The sequence below is a fragment of the Lolium perenne genome, chromosome 4, assembly GCF_019359855.2.
Source record: "Lolium perenne isolate Kyuss_39 chromosome 4, Kyuss_2.0, whole genome shotgun sequence".
Classification (NCBI taxonomy): Eukaryota; Viridiplantae; Streptophyta; class Magnoliopsida; order Poales; family Poaceae; genus Lolium; species Lolium perenne.
Window position 1 is genome coordinate 245,428,618 of NC_067247.2, and position 15,416 is coordinate 245,444,033.

General features: G+C 46.7%; 2 long non-coding RNA genes across 2 annotated transcripts; both read right to left on the reverse strand.

The window, feature by feature from the left end:
- Positions 1–11,513: 11,513 nt before the first annotated feature.
- On the reverse strand, positions 11,514–14,510 carry LOC127332391 (uncharacterized). The gene is made up of 5 exons (XR_007870449.1): positions 13,894–14,510; positions 13,452–13,601; positions 12,877–13,304; positions 12,285–12,449; positions 11,514–11,879 (listed from the first exon to the last, which is right to left on the reverse strand). It is a non-coding gene; the product is annotated as an uncharacterized lncRNA (long non-coding RNA).
- A 187-nt stretch (positions 14,511–14,697) lies between these two features.
- Positions 14,698–15,238, reverse strand: LOC139830620 (uncharacterized). Its single transcript, XR_011743462.1, has 2 exons — positions 15,177–15,238; positions 14,698–15,067 (listed from the first exon to the last, which is right to left on the reverse strand). It is a non-coding gene; the product is annotated as an uncharacterized lncRNA (long non-coding RNA).
- Between the last annotated feature and the right edge of the window lie 178 nt (positions 15,239–15,416).

The following is a 15,416-nucleotide window of genomic DNA, read 5'->3' on the forward strand; positions in this document are numbered from 1 at the left end:
CGTATGTTTTTGTGTCACGGGGTAACATAAAGTTGCGCACTGGTGGTTTTTCTTTCATGATCCTTGGGCCAAAGCACTTTGCGCCTGGGGGACCCTCCTCCTCAATCATTTCTGACAAATACACTCTATCCAGACGGTGCCTCGCATCCCGTTCCGGTAAGTATCTCTCTCCCAGGCGTTCTCCCAATGGGTTCCGGAATGCTGCCGGTTTTGCCGAATCAGCTTCATCATAACATTCCGGTACCGCGGCCCTTGCCTGCCGGTACCTCGGGGGATCTATTTCCTCCTCATCATACGCTGCCCTTGCAGCTCGATAATTTTGCCCGGTTTCGTATCTACCGGCATGATTGTTTCCGGCATAGCCTCCTCTGGCGTAGCCTCGTTCTGCCCCTTGACTTTTTCTACCGGCATCATGTTGCCCGGCTTGTTGTTTTCCGGCAAGAACCGGATCGTACACAGTCATCTGCTGTGCGTTCATCTCTTTCTCTCTTCTTCTGTCCGGATGGGGGGACGATGCCTGCCCATGGGACTTGCTTCCGGCATTCTTTGTTGAACGCGCGGATTTTGAGGCCGCGGCCTTGTTTAGCTTAGCCAGCTGCTCAGCATTTTGCTGCTCAATAGTTTCCAGCAGCTCTCTAACACGCTCTTGCTGTTTTGCCAAAGCATCTCCGGAAAGCGACTCGCATAACTCTACTGCAGCTTTAGCAGCTTTTATAGTTTTATCCGGGCTACTGTACTTAGGTTTTTTCCACGATGCTAACAGATGCAGAGGTACTTTTGCCGGCATGAATTTCTTTGCGCAAATCCTGATCTAGGTTGCGAGCTTTCAGCCGGTTCTCCGGTATCCTAGCAGCATGCGCGCTAACAGAAGCAAAGCCATGGGCAGCGTTATACTCACGTAGGGTTAGGTTTAGCTCGCGCTGCGCCCGGATGATGTCCTTGCCGCTCTCGAGCACCTTCTGGCGCTGCGCCTCCAGCTCCGCCTGAGCCGCTGCCGGGTCGATGTTCTGCGCGATGGGGGTGGCGAGGACGTTCATCGCCGCTTGAAGCGGTGTTTCCGGTGGTGCAGATGATGCTCCCGCTGCGCCTGCGTCGCGCTCCAGCGGTGGCTTGGCCGCACGGGTCGCAGCCGCACGACCAGCACCTTCACCCACAGCTTCTTTTCCTGCACCGACCACGCCGGTCACCATTACCTCGACGCTGTCGGCGGCGCGGCCAGCACAGAGCCATCTTGGCGGGTCCGGTGCCACCAGCACCGGCGAGAGGCGCTGGCGCACAGGGACGGTGCCGAAGTAGACGCGGTGGCTGCCAAACTCGATGATGCGGCCGTTCTTGGGGAAGACGCCGCCGTTGGCGAAGCAGCCCGCGTTGTCGTTGATGAAGTCCATGGCGTAGATGCGCTGCACGAGCGCGGACACCGTACGCTCACCGGAGATCTCGAGGACGCCCGCCCGAATGTGAACTCCTTCAAGCGCCACTTCAGGCCCCACGGTGGGCGCCAACTGTCGTCGTGGTGAACAGACAGATGCCATAGGATGGCTTAGATTGGGGCCGAATGGACGCTAGAGGATTCGGGAGAGGGTTTGTGATCTGATGGGACGAACTTCCGGATGGTTTCCTCAAGAACTTGGCCAGGGCCAGAGGTTGAAGAAGAAAGACACAAGGAAGAACTCGCTTCTAGATCACTATCTTCATTGATTCACACAGGTTACAGGTTTGTGCTTCGTGCCTTGCTACTTCCGTGCGTCGCTAAGGAGGGCTGCCCCCTCTCCTTATATAGGGGAGAGGGTGGCTTACAGTGCAAGAAACCCTAATGGCATCTTTGACTGGACAAACTACTTTACAAAGCTACTTTAATCATAGATGACGCCGGGGTCCTCTTTAATCAGGAACGCTGACGTCCACCGGCTTCTTTCAGCGTCACCTCTCTCTTTGGCGCCAGGGCTCTGATTAAAGACACTTTGCTTAGCTCATCCTTGTCTTCTTGCTCTGAAGAGAATTTTTGACCAGTCCTGCCGACAGGCCCTTCACTCCGGTATCTTCCTTACCGGGTTCTGGCATACCCCCTTGGGGATGCCGGCTTGGCTTCACTTAGCCCAAACTCCTACCTTTGTTACCGATAAGAATACTAAACCGGTATCTCGATGGCTCAAACCATCCGGTTTGGCATGCCTTTGGCATACCGGGGGTTATCCCCCCAACACTCTTGTCGATGGCGTCGGCGGAAAGATTGTCTTTTGTGGCGCGCATTGGGTCGTCGCGCCCTGAGTACTGGAACATCAGCCGGTCCCTGTGTTGAAGCGGCTGGATCTGCTTGGTGAACCAGGAAAGGGTCAAGTCCTTCCCTGACAGCCCCTCCTCCGTGAGCTTGCAGATCCGCCTGACAGCGCGAGTGAGCTGGGGCGACTCGGAGAGATGGGGCAGTGCGTCCATGTCGGAAGCTCGGTGGCGGGGTAGTTCTTGAACGGCGGCAGCCTCCTTGTGCTCGCCGGGTCGGAAACGTCCTTCAAATAGAAGAAGCCTCCGGACCAGTACCGCGCGGATTCGTGGCGGTCAGTGTGGGGGTAGACGCGGCCCGGGCGGATCATGAAGGTGATGGATCCGCATGTTGCGAGCTCGGTGGAGTTCCGGATCCTCTCCTTCTTGACGGTGAAGTAATATTGAAACAGAGGAAGCTCGGGAGTTACCCGGAGATGGCCCTCGCACAGGGTGACGTGATTGCTGATCGCAAGCACGCTGTTTGGAGAAATGTTGTGGGGTTGGAGCCCGTAAACCTTCAGGATCTCCAGGAAGAAGTCCGAAGGCGGAAACGAAAAACCCCGCTCCACCAGTGCCTTCGTCAGCACAATCTCATTGTCCTCCGGAGCTGGGGCTAGTTCATTAGGAACCGACCTCCAGCTTCCGGGTTGCAGGAAGCCCTCCGTCTCGAGGTTCATCAGCTCCGTCTTGGTGGTGGTGCAAGGCCACCATTTTCCTTTGGCTTCAACGTCTCGTTGGCGAGCCTTTGATTTTTTGGCGGCGGCTTCTTCCGCCTTATGCTCCGCCTGATCCTCCCCGGAGGCCTTCTCCGGGTTAGCGGAAGTCCCTTCAGTTTCCTTGCCGGAATCCTTCGAAGGACCCAGCTTAACTGGAACGAAAGGTGGAGGGGCGGAGGAGATCGGGGTGGCCATGATCGGTTCAGAGGCTGGAGGCGGAGTCGTTGAAGACATCTGAAGAAAATACCGATGGCGGAGAATGTTCTTTAGTCAGATCCAAACATCGTCTTCCCCAAGTTCATCCCTACCAACTACGGCGCGAGAGCAAAGTTCGAGAACTAACCATAATGGCGTTTACGGCGGTCGGAGTCGCCGGCGACGAGGTTTCCGCGCGGTGGCTCGCTGATGTTAAGAACAGGATGAACTCGACGCGGTGGCGAAGCAACTCCGGCGATGTTCCGGTGAGTTTCCGGCACGGCGGAGAGGGAGCTCGCGGCGGCGCTTGGCAGAGAGGTGAGAAGGGGGGTGAATGAGGGTTAAGGAGTCGACGGCGGATATTTATAGGCCGGCGGGACGAGATTCGTGCTCCGCATCCTGTGGTCGGAACGCAAGCGTCGCACCGTTGGATGCGTGACACGTGTCCTAAACCCTAAGCGGTAAAAATGGCTAGAGATAAGTTACCGCACAAATCGCGCGAAAATGGCGCCAGAATTGGCGGAACCGTTTGAGTCTTTTAAGATTCCGGGTAATTGCGTGAGGATAAGTTGGCTCTCATTCGCGAGCAGGGAGTAACCCGGAAATGTTCTTTGGAACGTCGATGGATGAAGTCCCGCAGGATGGGAGCATTTTCCGGCTATAAGTTGGAAAAAGAAGGAAAAGTGAAGTTGGAGTTCTTCAAGTTTCTCCGCGTTACCAACATTTGCCGGAGATCATGATGGACCAGCAAGGCGGAAACCGCAGGTGAAACTCGGAGAACTCTGGGGGCTACTGTTGTGGGTATACTTCATGGGTGTACCATCGACAGTGCCTAGATCCGGCAAGCCCGGGTGGCCCACAGATGGTGGTGAGGCATGTGGCCCATCGGGCGGCCCAGTTGTTGTTGATCCTGACGGAAGATGTCCGGCCCAGGAGCAGGGAGCCGGATCCAACCGACATTGAGGAGGAACCCGGATCCACGGAGGCCCATTAAGGGACCCGGATCCGGTACGACGTAGATGGAAGGGCGGATCCTTGGCGTACAAGGCAAGACATTGTACCGTAGTTAGGAAACCTGTATCCGGGTAGGACTCTCCATGTAAACCCTAGATCTGTGCGCCTTTATAAGCCGGATCCCGGGAGCCCTAGAGGCAGAACCTCAACTCATTGTAACATCGCAAAAGCGCCCAGATAATTCCAGACAAGCAGCAGTAGGCCCTGTCATCGTGCAGGTGTTCCGAAGCTGGGTAAATCGCGTACCACCGTCCCGTGTGCACTCCGCCCTATGGCCCCTACTTCTTCTCCCCCTCGTGAGGATCCCTCCTCCGGGGTACCGTCGATTAGGCAACGACAGTTACCTTGGGAAGCGCATTGGTGGCGCTATATGGTTTTACGCGACAAGAAGAGGGGACAGCATCTTTCTTGCTGAGGGAGGAGATTTTCCGGACAAGTTTTTCTAAATCCTTGACCGGCAAATCCACCGACAGCCGATCAACATCATTATCGCCAGCATACTTCCAGAGGGGATTTTTGCGAGCTTTCAGAGGCTGCACTCTGATCCTAAGGAAATACGCCGTGATTTGGATACCCGACAGTTCTTTACCGCGGGTGCTTTGGAGCTCGTGGATGCGGGCCATCAGCGCCTCCGTCGCTGTTTTTTCTTCGTCGGTAGCCTCTGCATCCCAGGAGCGGCGGCGGTAGATTTTCTCGGCACCATCAAAAGGAGGGATGTTGTCTTGAGCACACCCATGATTCTCCTCGTGGATGTACAGCCATTTTTTGCGCCACCCTTGAACTGAGTCAGGGAATTTGACATCGAAGTACTCGACGTCAGGGCGAACGCAGATAACAACGCCGCCTATGTTATAGGCGACATTGGGAGAGCCATTACGGCGACAGAAAAAGATGCGTTTCCACAACGCCCAGTTAGGCTGGACGCCAAGGAAGGCCTCGCAAAGGGTGATGAAGATGGAAATATGGAGGATAGAGTTGGGAGTGAGGTGATGAAGTTGCAGTCCATAAACAAAAAGCAACCCCTGAAGAAAAGGGTGAATGGGGGCAGAGAGACCGCAGATGAGATGATCGACGAAACTAACCCGATACTCCATTGGAGGGGTTGGGTAGCTCTCTTCGCTGGGGAAGCACAGCGCCTTTGGCTTCTTGCTGATCCCCAGTTTCTTCAGGAGGTTGATGTCTTGGGTAGAGATTTTGGATCTCTCCCACTCAGCGCTCCCTAGATTTGCGGAAGCCATCTTTGATTCAGGAGTGTTGTGCCTGATCAATCTGCGCGCTGGCATCAACAATGGCGCAGGAGTACAGTGTGAGAGTGGCTGAGCTCAAGGAGTTATGGGGCGCAAGAGGGGATTTTTGCAGAGGAGAGCAGAGGAGCGGCACGAGCGAAAGTGCTGGAGGAAGAAGATGGAGACCTTAAATAGAGTTGCGGCGAAGCGGCGTACTGTTGGATGGAAAAAGCGTGAGGCAGATGATGTACACGTGGAACAGGGGTAAAAAAGTAATTTCACCCTGGAAGAGTTACAGTGTGTGCGCTAGGAAAAGCGGAGGACGTGTGTCCCCCACTTGTACGACGTGTCAATACGATGTGTAATTTGGGCCCGCAAGGCAGCGAGAGAGAACTTCTCGCGATTTCCAGGAACAGTGGTCGTGGCTATCGTCAGCAATGATGTCATCTTAGCAAAGAGAAAATTTCGACTCAACAATTTCATAAAAAAGGTGACAACAAAAGATAATTGGAGAGCCTTTGATCAAATACAAGTTTTTGATCAAATGCTCGGGGGCTACTTTGGAAAAATGAAAAGTTCGAGAAAGACAAAATAGAAATGGTGTGAGCCTATGATGAAATACAAATATTTGCTCATAGTCTCGGGGGCTACTCCCATTGGGAGCGCTGTTCGCGCACCCGAGAGATTTGAAAATATCGGGAGAGAAAGAAAATATAGCGCCATAAGGTGTGGAGCCTACACCCAAGCACAAGTTCTTGGCTGTAGCCTCGGGGGCTACTCCCATCGGGAACGCTGTTCGCGTGCCCGATGAAATTATAAAAAAAAGATAAAGATAGAAGAACAGGAGAGTATATTTCGAGTTATAAGTAACTCTACATATACTCCCATCGGGAGATCAATATAAGTCATCTGTTGACTCAATAAAATGTGCCATTCCAACAGCCGAATAAGCACTCGACAATATATTCTCAGAACGCCAAAGTTGCGAACAATTTCTGAATGCCGCAAAACTTTGCGAAGGTAAGACCCCAGATCCGTTCTGTGTGGCGTGGCGCCGTCTCTGACGTCGGTTTGCTACTTTTATCCGTATCAACAGATACGAAGAAAAATCCTAACGGACGCGTTAGGTACCCGATAAATATGACTGGGACTCGACAGAATGGTAAGACCTTAAGCGGCACCTGCCGAAGTTTACACCAGTATCCCGAGATCATGTCCAGGGACGTGATCTTGAAGTAGGTTTTTGCGGATTGCCACTAGAGCAGTTAACTAGTATCTGATCCGTCAGATGAACTAGCCCCAATTACCATTATCCCTGTACAATATAGAAATTCATATGAAGAAATATAGAGAAGTTTAAAGTTGTAGAGTAAAAATAAACAGTGGAGATTTTCCCTGACTCTACGATTCAAGCAAAATCTCGGGGGCTACTGACATAGGCATCCCCAATGGGCCTGCCGAAGATAGTACCCGGGGTTTATTGGAGGCCCACGACTCGAAGAATATGAAGAATCGGAAGCCCAAGTTGTTAGTAAGGAAAGCTAGAGTTGTATTAGGAGATAATATTTGTAATCTTGCGGGATGAGTTGGAAAACCCTCCCGGACTCTGTAACTTGTACAATACGAATCCCTCGGCTCCACCTCCTATATAAGGGGGAGTCGAGGGACAAAGATAGCATCGAATCATTGTCTCTCAAACCCTAGTTTTCATATCGTCGAGTACTTTTCGGCTGAAACCTTCGAGATCTACTTGCCCTCTACTTCCAACTAAACCCTAGTCTACAACCCGTAGGCATTGACAAGTTAATCCCTTGTCACAATGGCCTAGTGAGCTGCAAATGGTAGGCCCAACAAGTTAGGTCGCGCCAGCTAGTGGATCTGGAGCACCAAGCCTCGGGTGTTGTTGATTCCACCACCATTGGCTTTGTTTTGCCGAGAAACCTACTATAAATACCTTTGGGGAATCTTTCTCGTGAGGGAAGGCGGTGCTACGAGGCAGAGAATAATAGAGGATGCGCAGAGTACCGCCAGAGGAGAACTCAAGGGGGGAACCGTTGTCCCAATCATTGCTAGGCACATCGCCTCCACCGACATTACCTCCTTGGTGTAGGGAGGACTGTCTCCATCACCATCATCAACATCGGCACCATCTCCATTGTAATGATTGACTTCATCCCCCTCACAATTTGTGTAGACTAAAACCCTAGAACATCTTTGTGTTGTTTTATGCATGCTTGTACTTGGCTTATTGAGATTGTTTTGTGGTGAAGTTATATTTCCAGATTGTGTTGTAATCCATGTGCCACTGATCATGTCCATGGTTTAACGTTGCAAGTACTTTTCCATGTTCCTGAGTTATTTCACCTATATGGGATCATAGGGTTGCACCTTATAGTGAGGAAGAGAGTACATATGTTTGGATTTAACACTAACCATGTCCCTATTCTTAGACTTTCAATAGGGGGTTCTTTATCGAGGACCTTAAAACTTATTGCGGTGGTTGGACTTATGTCTTAATAACTCCATATGTTGCCTTGAGATCAGTCACTAGTGGTGTATTTGCATATGTACATGGATGCACCTATCTTAGTCTAACATCTCAGGTTTTCAGGGGATTGCGGGGTGATGACCCACAAGTATAGGGGATCACAACAGTCTTCGAGGGAAGTATTACCCAATTTATTGATTCGACACAAGGGGAGCCAAAGAATAAATATAAGCCTTGACAGTTGAGTTGTCAATTCAGCTGCACCTGGAAATAGACTAGCTCGCAGAGGTTTATCAGTAGCAACAGTTTTATAGCAGTGGCAGTAATAAAGTAACAGCAGAAATAAAGTAAAAACAGTAGCAGTGATGGATGCGGTAAACATCAGGATTAAAATACTGTAGGCACATGGATGGATAACCGGCCGCTGCATGAATGAGACGACTCATATAATAGCTAACATGGGAATTTGCAGATAAAGTGATACAAGTATCCAAGAATAAAATAACCATAGGCGTGTGTTCCTATTTAGTCGCACATGCTCGCAATGAGAAACTTGCGTGACATCTTTTGTCCAACCAGCCCATTGCAGCGGGGCCTCGAGGGAAACTACTGGTAATTAAGGTACTGCTTTTAATAGAGTACAGCATTAACACTCCGTGAACACACGTGATCCTCACATCAAAGCCATCCCCTCCGATTGTCTTGATTATTGTCACTTCGGGGCCTCGGGTTCCGGACAATGACATGTGTATACAACTTGCAGATATGATCAAGAACAATATATAAAACATCGTCATGAAAACACAATATGTTCAGATCTGAGATCATGGCACTCGGGCCCAAAGTGACAAGCATTAAGTATAACACGTTGCAACAATGCATAAAATACTCACAACGGATACTATGCACTATGCCCCTAACAATTATAATGCTATTACATGAACGAACTCATCCAATCCCGACCATCCTCTTCAGCCTACAGCGAGGGAACTACTCACACATGGATAGGGGAATCATGGATGGTTGATGGAGAGGCATCGGTGATGGCGATGATCTCCTCCAATTCCCCGTCCCGGCAGGGTGCCAGAACGGAGTTTCTGCCTCCGAAATAGGGTTTCACGAGGCGGTGGCGCTACAGACTTTTCTCTGGAATAACTTCTTACCCCTGGGGTTTTCTCGTGACGAGGATCTTATAGTCGAAAGGGGAGGCCAAAACGACGAAGGAGCTGCGAATACAACCCCCAGGCGCGGCCATGCCTGGGCCGCGCCTGGGCCATGTATTCTCAACTCTTGGCCCCCCTGCTCTTCACCTACTGGCTCCGTGAGTTCCCCGGGAAAATAAGGCATTTGGGTATATTTCTGGGATTTTTCCCGAAAGTTGATTTTCTGTACAAAAACAAGACACCAGGGCAATTCTGCTGAAAACAGCGTTAGTCCGTGTTAGTTGCATTCAAAACACACAAGTTTGAGGGCAAATAATAACAAAAAGGTTCGGGAAAGTAGATACGTTTTGGACGTATCAACTCCCCCCCCCCCAAGCTTAGCCTATTTCTTGTCCTCAAGCAATTCAGTGACAACTGAGTGCGATAAAAGACTTTTACGAACCTATTTGTTCCGTAAGATGTATATATTCTCAAGGATGATCAAGTACTTAGCTAATTCATAAAAAGGAGCATGTGAAACAACATAATCAGCAGTAATGCAAACCATGAATGGATACCAATAGCAGTGATAAGCAACATGAAACATAAACACTTGCAAGATTGCAATAGTCATAATAAAGTAAGACAAAGTGGTATCTCGCTTGCCCCTTTTTGGAAGCAAAACATAAATGCACAGGGCACCTCTGAAGTCAAAAAGAAGACTAGAAGTAAAGATATCTAGAGAAGCTCATAGCATTAGGGCAGCCTATCACATCACCGTGTTTAGGGCCACTAGATGACCCGTTGCGCTATCGCGCAATGACGAAGGCTAACCATAGGGTTTCTCTTATTTTAGTACCGAATTAGCGCGTTGTGCTATCGCACAAATAGCATAATTCAATAAGAATTTGAACCATAAGTTTTGGCTTATTTTAATATCAGAGGCTTGGAGCGGAGCTCTACTCTTCTTGCCGATGTCATCACCGTAGTGGTAAAGGGAGGGCATTCGGGTTGGGTAGCCATCCAGGCGAGCTATAACATCATCTGATGGCGTGATTTGGAGAAAATGTTCTCGGTGGTCCCTGCACCGTCCTTTGGCTACTCCCTTTGCTCCCATGCCACGGCTCCTTCTGCCCCTCGTATGATCTGAACCATCCCTTGTGCTCTCATGTGGGTAATGCCCTCAATATCTCTTTCACTTTCTTTTGCGTAATCCACTTGCCATCACAGAAATATTATGGCCAAGTGGCCGCGATTTCTTATTTTCTCACGTGCACATTTGTGTTTCATCGCAATGTTTAAGTGTACCTATGGACGGTGTTTTAATAACTTTCAAATAATACCCGTTGTGCTATCGCGCAAATGGCGGAGGCTACCCATAGGATTTGGTTTATTTTAGTACCGAAGGTTGGAGTAGAGCTTTTGGATCGAGTAGAATAGTATCCGACGGGGCGTCCTATGGTGAGGTATAATAGTATGTAGTGTGTTTCGTTGGAGGAAACGCCCTCGACGGCCCTTGTACTTTCATTTGGGTAGTGCTCTCGATATCTCTTCCACTTTCCTTTGGGCAATCCAGTTGCCATGACCGAAAAGTGGTTGCGATTTCTTATTTCGTTTTACTTGCACATTTGAGTTTCCAAAACATGTGAAGAAAATTATGGACATGGCTATGTTGTATCTTTGAATCTACACTACTTTCTCCGAAAGTATCACCATATGTGACGTGTGGTAAAAAAAGACGTAGAACAAAACACAACATAAGACGTGTGATATTCACACATCATTTGTTTTCTGTGTGCAAGCTACACATTGTCATGTTTTGGGACGAAAAATTGTAGATGGGAGGAATGATCTATAAAGGAAAAAAACATTTAGGCCGATGTTTTTTTTAAATTAGACGTAGAAAACGGAGGGGTCGTTTTCGTGACGTGGTGAGGGAGCGGAGGCGTCGGCGCGTATAAAGCCATCTTCTCAGAATCAATACATGAACTGCTAACATGTACTTCCAAACCAAGAAATGCCTAAATCTGTGAAGAGGAAAACATATTAATGGCACTATTGCACCCCTCCTTTTCCACCCTTACAAAACAACAATCTAAAAAGGTAATGGCACTGAGAATATGCCCCTTTGAAGCTCTATTTTGAACAATTAAACAATCAACTTCAAAATTGTACATCCTTATACCCTGCTTCCTGCAAGCACACTAAGTGGTTTTAAATTTTACGGTTGGATTGTTACTTGATCTCAACAGGTGGGCATTACCACTCTTTAGTTTTTTTTCTTTATCTTTAACCCACATCCAGAAATAATTAATTTATCTCTGTGATTGAAGTATCAATAAACATCAGCTGCTATCACCTGGCTTCAAATTAGTAGCTTTTACAATACTACTATAATACAGATAGATTACAAATAATATATGAAAGATATGGTGCTTAAATGCACAAATTACATTACCAGCTTCATGCAACAGAAGAAACAATTTGGATATTTTGATTCGAAGTTGTTAGATAGAAGCATTGTCTGGGTGCTACATAAACATGCTACTTGGAGTCTTCGATTTGAAGTTCTTAGATAAAATAATTAACCTAAGACGCATACAAAAGCAAACATGTGGCACCTCAATCACTTGGTGGATATTGCTAATTGCATATTATAAGGTAGCATGGCCAGAAGCTAGTGCGGGAACATCCAGAAGAACAGGCTAACTTCATGTACAAGATGAAAAGCAGCACTATAGCCATCGTTGGGTTGCGCAAAGGCTTTCTGGTTGATCTGCAACTTGCAAACAACGACTTATGAATACTCGATGGACCGAGGAGTAAGAAAGGAGGGAACCTGCAAGTAGTGGAATTTGATCAGTCCCATGCATGGAGGCTCTCAACAAAAATAATATTTCTTTCATAAAAGGAAACTATCCAATCCATTTCCCGGTAAGATAGAAGAGAAGGCACAAGTGCAATATATGCTTCGCAGTGAAACAAAGTAAATAAGCAGCGATATTCTTGACATGCTCAAACCTCCATCTCCATGCTTTCCTAATGAAATTAGTAATGTAGACGGGGAACAGAATGAGGCTAGATCTGTGCAGGCCTTCATGCGGAGAATAAATGGATTAAACAGAAGTTAACACCCCCAAAGCATTTACATTGACCAGGACACTGGAGTGTCCAAATGGCGCTCGCATCTACCATCAAACAAATTAATAGGTTCAGAGGGGAATTTGAAAAGAGGGAAACTCACACATAAGCTCTGAAAGAAGCAGCCAGTACAAGCCACAAATGAAGAGAAGCCGAAATGAAGAACCATCTCTGAACCATACAGCTAGCTCAAAGCAACATCAAGAATTGCTTGGCTAGATGCACAAATTTGGATGGACAGCTCTGTATTTGGAAATGATGTCTTGACCTGTAAAGAAAAGAAGATATCATGTCATAATGGAGAGATTTAACAACTTAAAAGACCACATCTACTCAACATATTATAGCATATAAAGATGCAAGCAATGCATTGCTCTAGAAGTGAAAAATATGTCAAGCCAGAAAATAATTATCAGAAAGTCGCATACATATACAGAGGGAAAAGAATAGCAAGAATGAGGGGTTATTAAAGTATCAAGCAAAAGAGAGGAACATGTTACATACAGAATTGGCCATTTCTAGGCAAAGAAGAAAGACAAAATTGGTGCATTCATGCCACATAAAGTACTGTCACGTCAAAACTATCATGGCGGTTGTAGTCCTCTTGGTGACAGAACATAGATGGTTGTAGTGAGTAACCAGAGATGATGAAAAAGAAAAGGCACAAAAGAAATAGAGTTCAAAAAGTCAGTCACCTGGGTGAAGTCTGCAAAGAAAGCCTCTTTGGTCTTCGCAGTTACAGCCAGCTCCCTCTCCAGGACCCTCAGGAACTGAAACAACGCAACATGAGACATTATTACTTGACCTAGTTTTATAGAGAATGCACTGGACATATGGTTTCTATCCATTAAAACTAACTAAATAACTTTTCAGTTTCTGCACCATGGACTGAACTTGGAGAAGTAAGCAGTTAATAGCCTGATTGTAAAGCCGATATGTGAAGCTGCCAATGAGCCAAAGTTAGGAACATAGCCTTGGACACCCATGCATTAGGAACATAGATCAACCATGCTAGTGGTGCTTCTCCCAGGCATTTTATCGGACATATGGCATCCAGCAGAAGATTCAACACGCAGTTACCGGCAACCAGATGGCACCGCCTCTTCAACGTGAAAGGTATATTCTGACAAGTGATAACATGTGAGAATAACAATAATTCAAGATCTTTGATGCTAAAAATGTGTGTGAAATATATTTCAATATTCAGTATGCTATGATTAGTCCTTCATGGATATACCAATGAGAAATTTTAGAGAAACAGTAAAATCACCTCAAACCATATTTTCTTGCTCATGAACTTGCCAGGTAAAGCTCACTTGCACTGTATTCCTCCTGGAACTCATGCTGATGAGCCTCCTCGGTGAAATATGCCACAGGCCATCAGAGCACCTCCTCTGAGCCAGAGCTTGCACCACTACAACTGAAAAGAAATTAATATGAGTTAGTACATGCTGACACATTTCGAAAAATCTAGATGCAAACAAAAGGCCAAGATCAGAAAAAATGTATGTTGGGTAACTCCCTTTTATTTTTATATATGATAAGGCAAAAGTAACAACCAAGAACAGCCGCAGGATGTAGCACCCTAAAACTACCAACTGGCTAGCAAATCAATAGCTGGCAAAATATATGGAGATAACATGATAAGAAGGCAAGAGGGAAATATCAGTATAGCATATAAGTAACACAGTCAGGCCAACAAAAATAACTACCTAACAGACAGGGCAAGCGACCAGCAAGCACAATCATGAAGAAACCCCGGATTGAACAGAACCAACCCCTGCAAAGAAAGAAGGTCTAGAATGGTACATTCAGAAACAAGGTCCAGAAATGATACCATAAAAAATATAAACCTATACACGATGGACAACAACACGGACTCTAAATCTGAGAACCATTATTGTTCCCATGAATGAATCCTTCATCTACCTGACAATAGCACCTTGCTCATGGAACATATAACTGAAAGATGCACTATATGATTAATGCTAGCCACATAATCAAAAGAAGCAATACAATATACAAGCAAGTCGTCCCTGTACGTAGGCTAAACATGGGTGATAAAATGATCAGTAATAATCTCTGTCTTGAGCATAAACATCATATGATATTTCAGATAATTAAGACAACATTTAGCCTGAAGGTAAACATGGAATTAAGTCCTTAGTTTGGGGATACACTTTACCACAACAATTAACAATGCAAGAAAGTAAATAAATTTTCAGTCTAATGATTCTGTTCACATGTAAGTGCATGCTAACAACCTGAATTCTCCATCAATCAAACCTCCTAAGTATACCGCAAATATTTGTATTGCATACTTTGTAAATGCACGAGGTCCAGAATGACATTTTTTGGGCATATAATGTGTTGATGTATTGTTTAAAAATCTATATTTCTCCCATCAGTAGCCATCACTCAGGCTCAAGAACAGAATCCAGCCTCAAAACCTTGCGGTGGCCACCACGCAGAGCTAGCGTTCGTATGGAAGAGCAGGCAAACGGAAGGCGATGTGGTCAGCAAGGTATCCAATTTATATTTCATTGCAATCTCGCCAGAAAATAAAAGCATTTCACATAGGGTGAGAAGAGAACTCTCCTGCTATCAAGAACTGGAGGAGCGGTGCTGAAATTGGATCAACTTCAGCACAATACAAAATGTAACACTCAATACTATGAAAGAAGCAAAAAAAAAAAGATTAGTTCCTCACTTGATTTCTTAAGAACAAAGAAAAAGTGCACACTATGGTTGACGCCGCACATGGTACTCTCAACTCCCATTTGAACCTGGCAGTAGCAGAACACAAAATCCACAGAGCCCATCCAAGAAATATCTGCCGCGGGAGTTGGCTGACCCATCGGCGCCATCCTCGAGCTCGTGCACAGCCTAACATAAGCATCAACATCAGAATTTTGCAAGCCAAAACGAACATACTGGATTCAAACAAACTTTATAGGCATTCAAAGTAATAGAAAATTTTGCATTACAACAAGACCTTGCAGATTCGCACACTCCTGCTGCAGCCCTCCTCCAGCTGCTATTCTTTTTGAAAAAAATATGACATCACACTGCCAACAACATGTGTAGTAGATATATTGCTGCTTAGTTTAATAACCAACACATCAGGTTTAATCTGAAAAACATTAAACCAATGGCATATTGAAAGTATAGAAGTGTAGAATGTATAGTGCAGATTTGAGAGATGTACCTGACATTGAACATGTGCAGCCTCTTT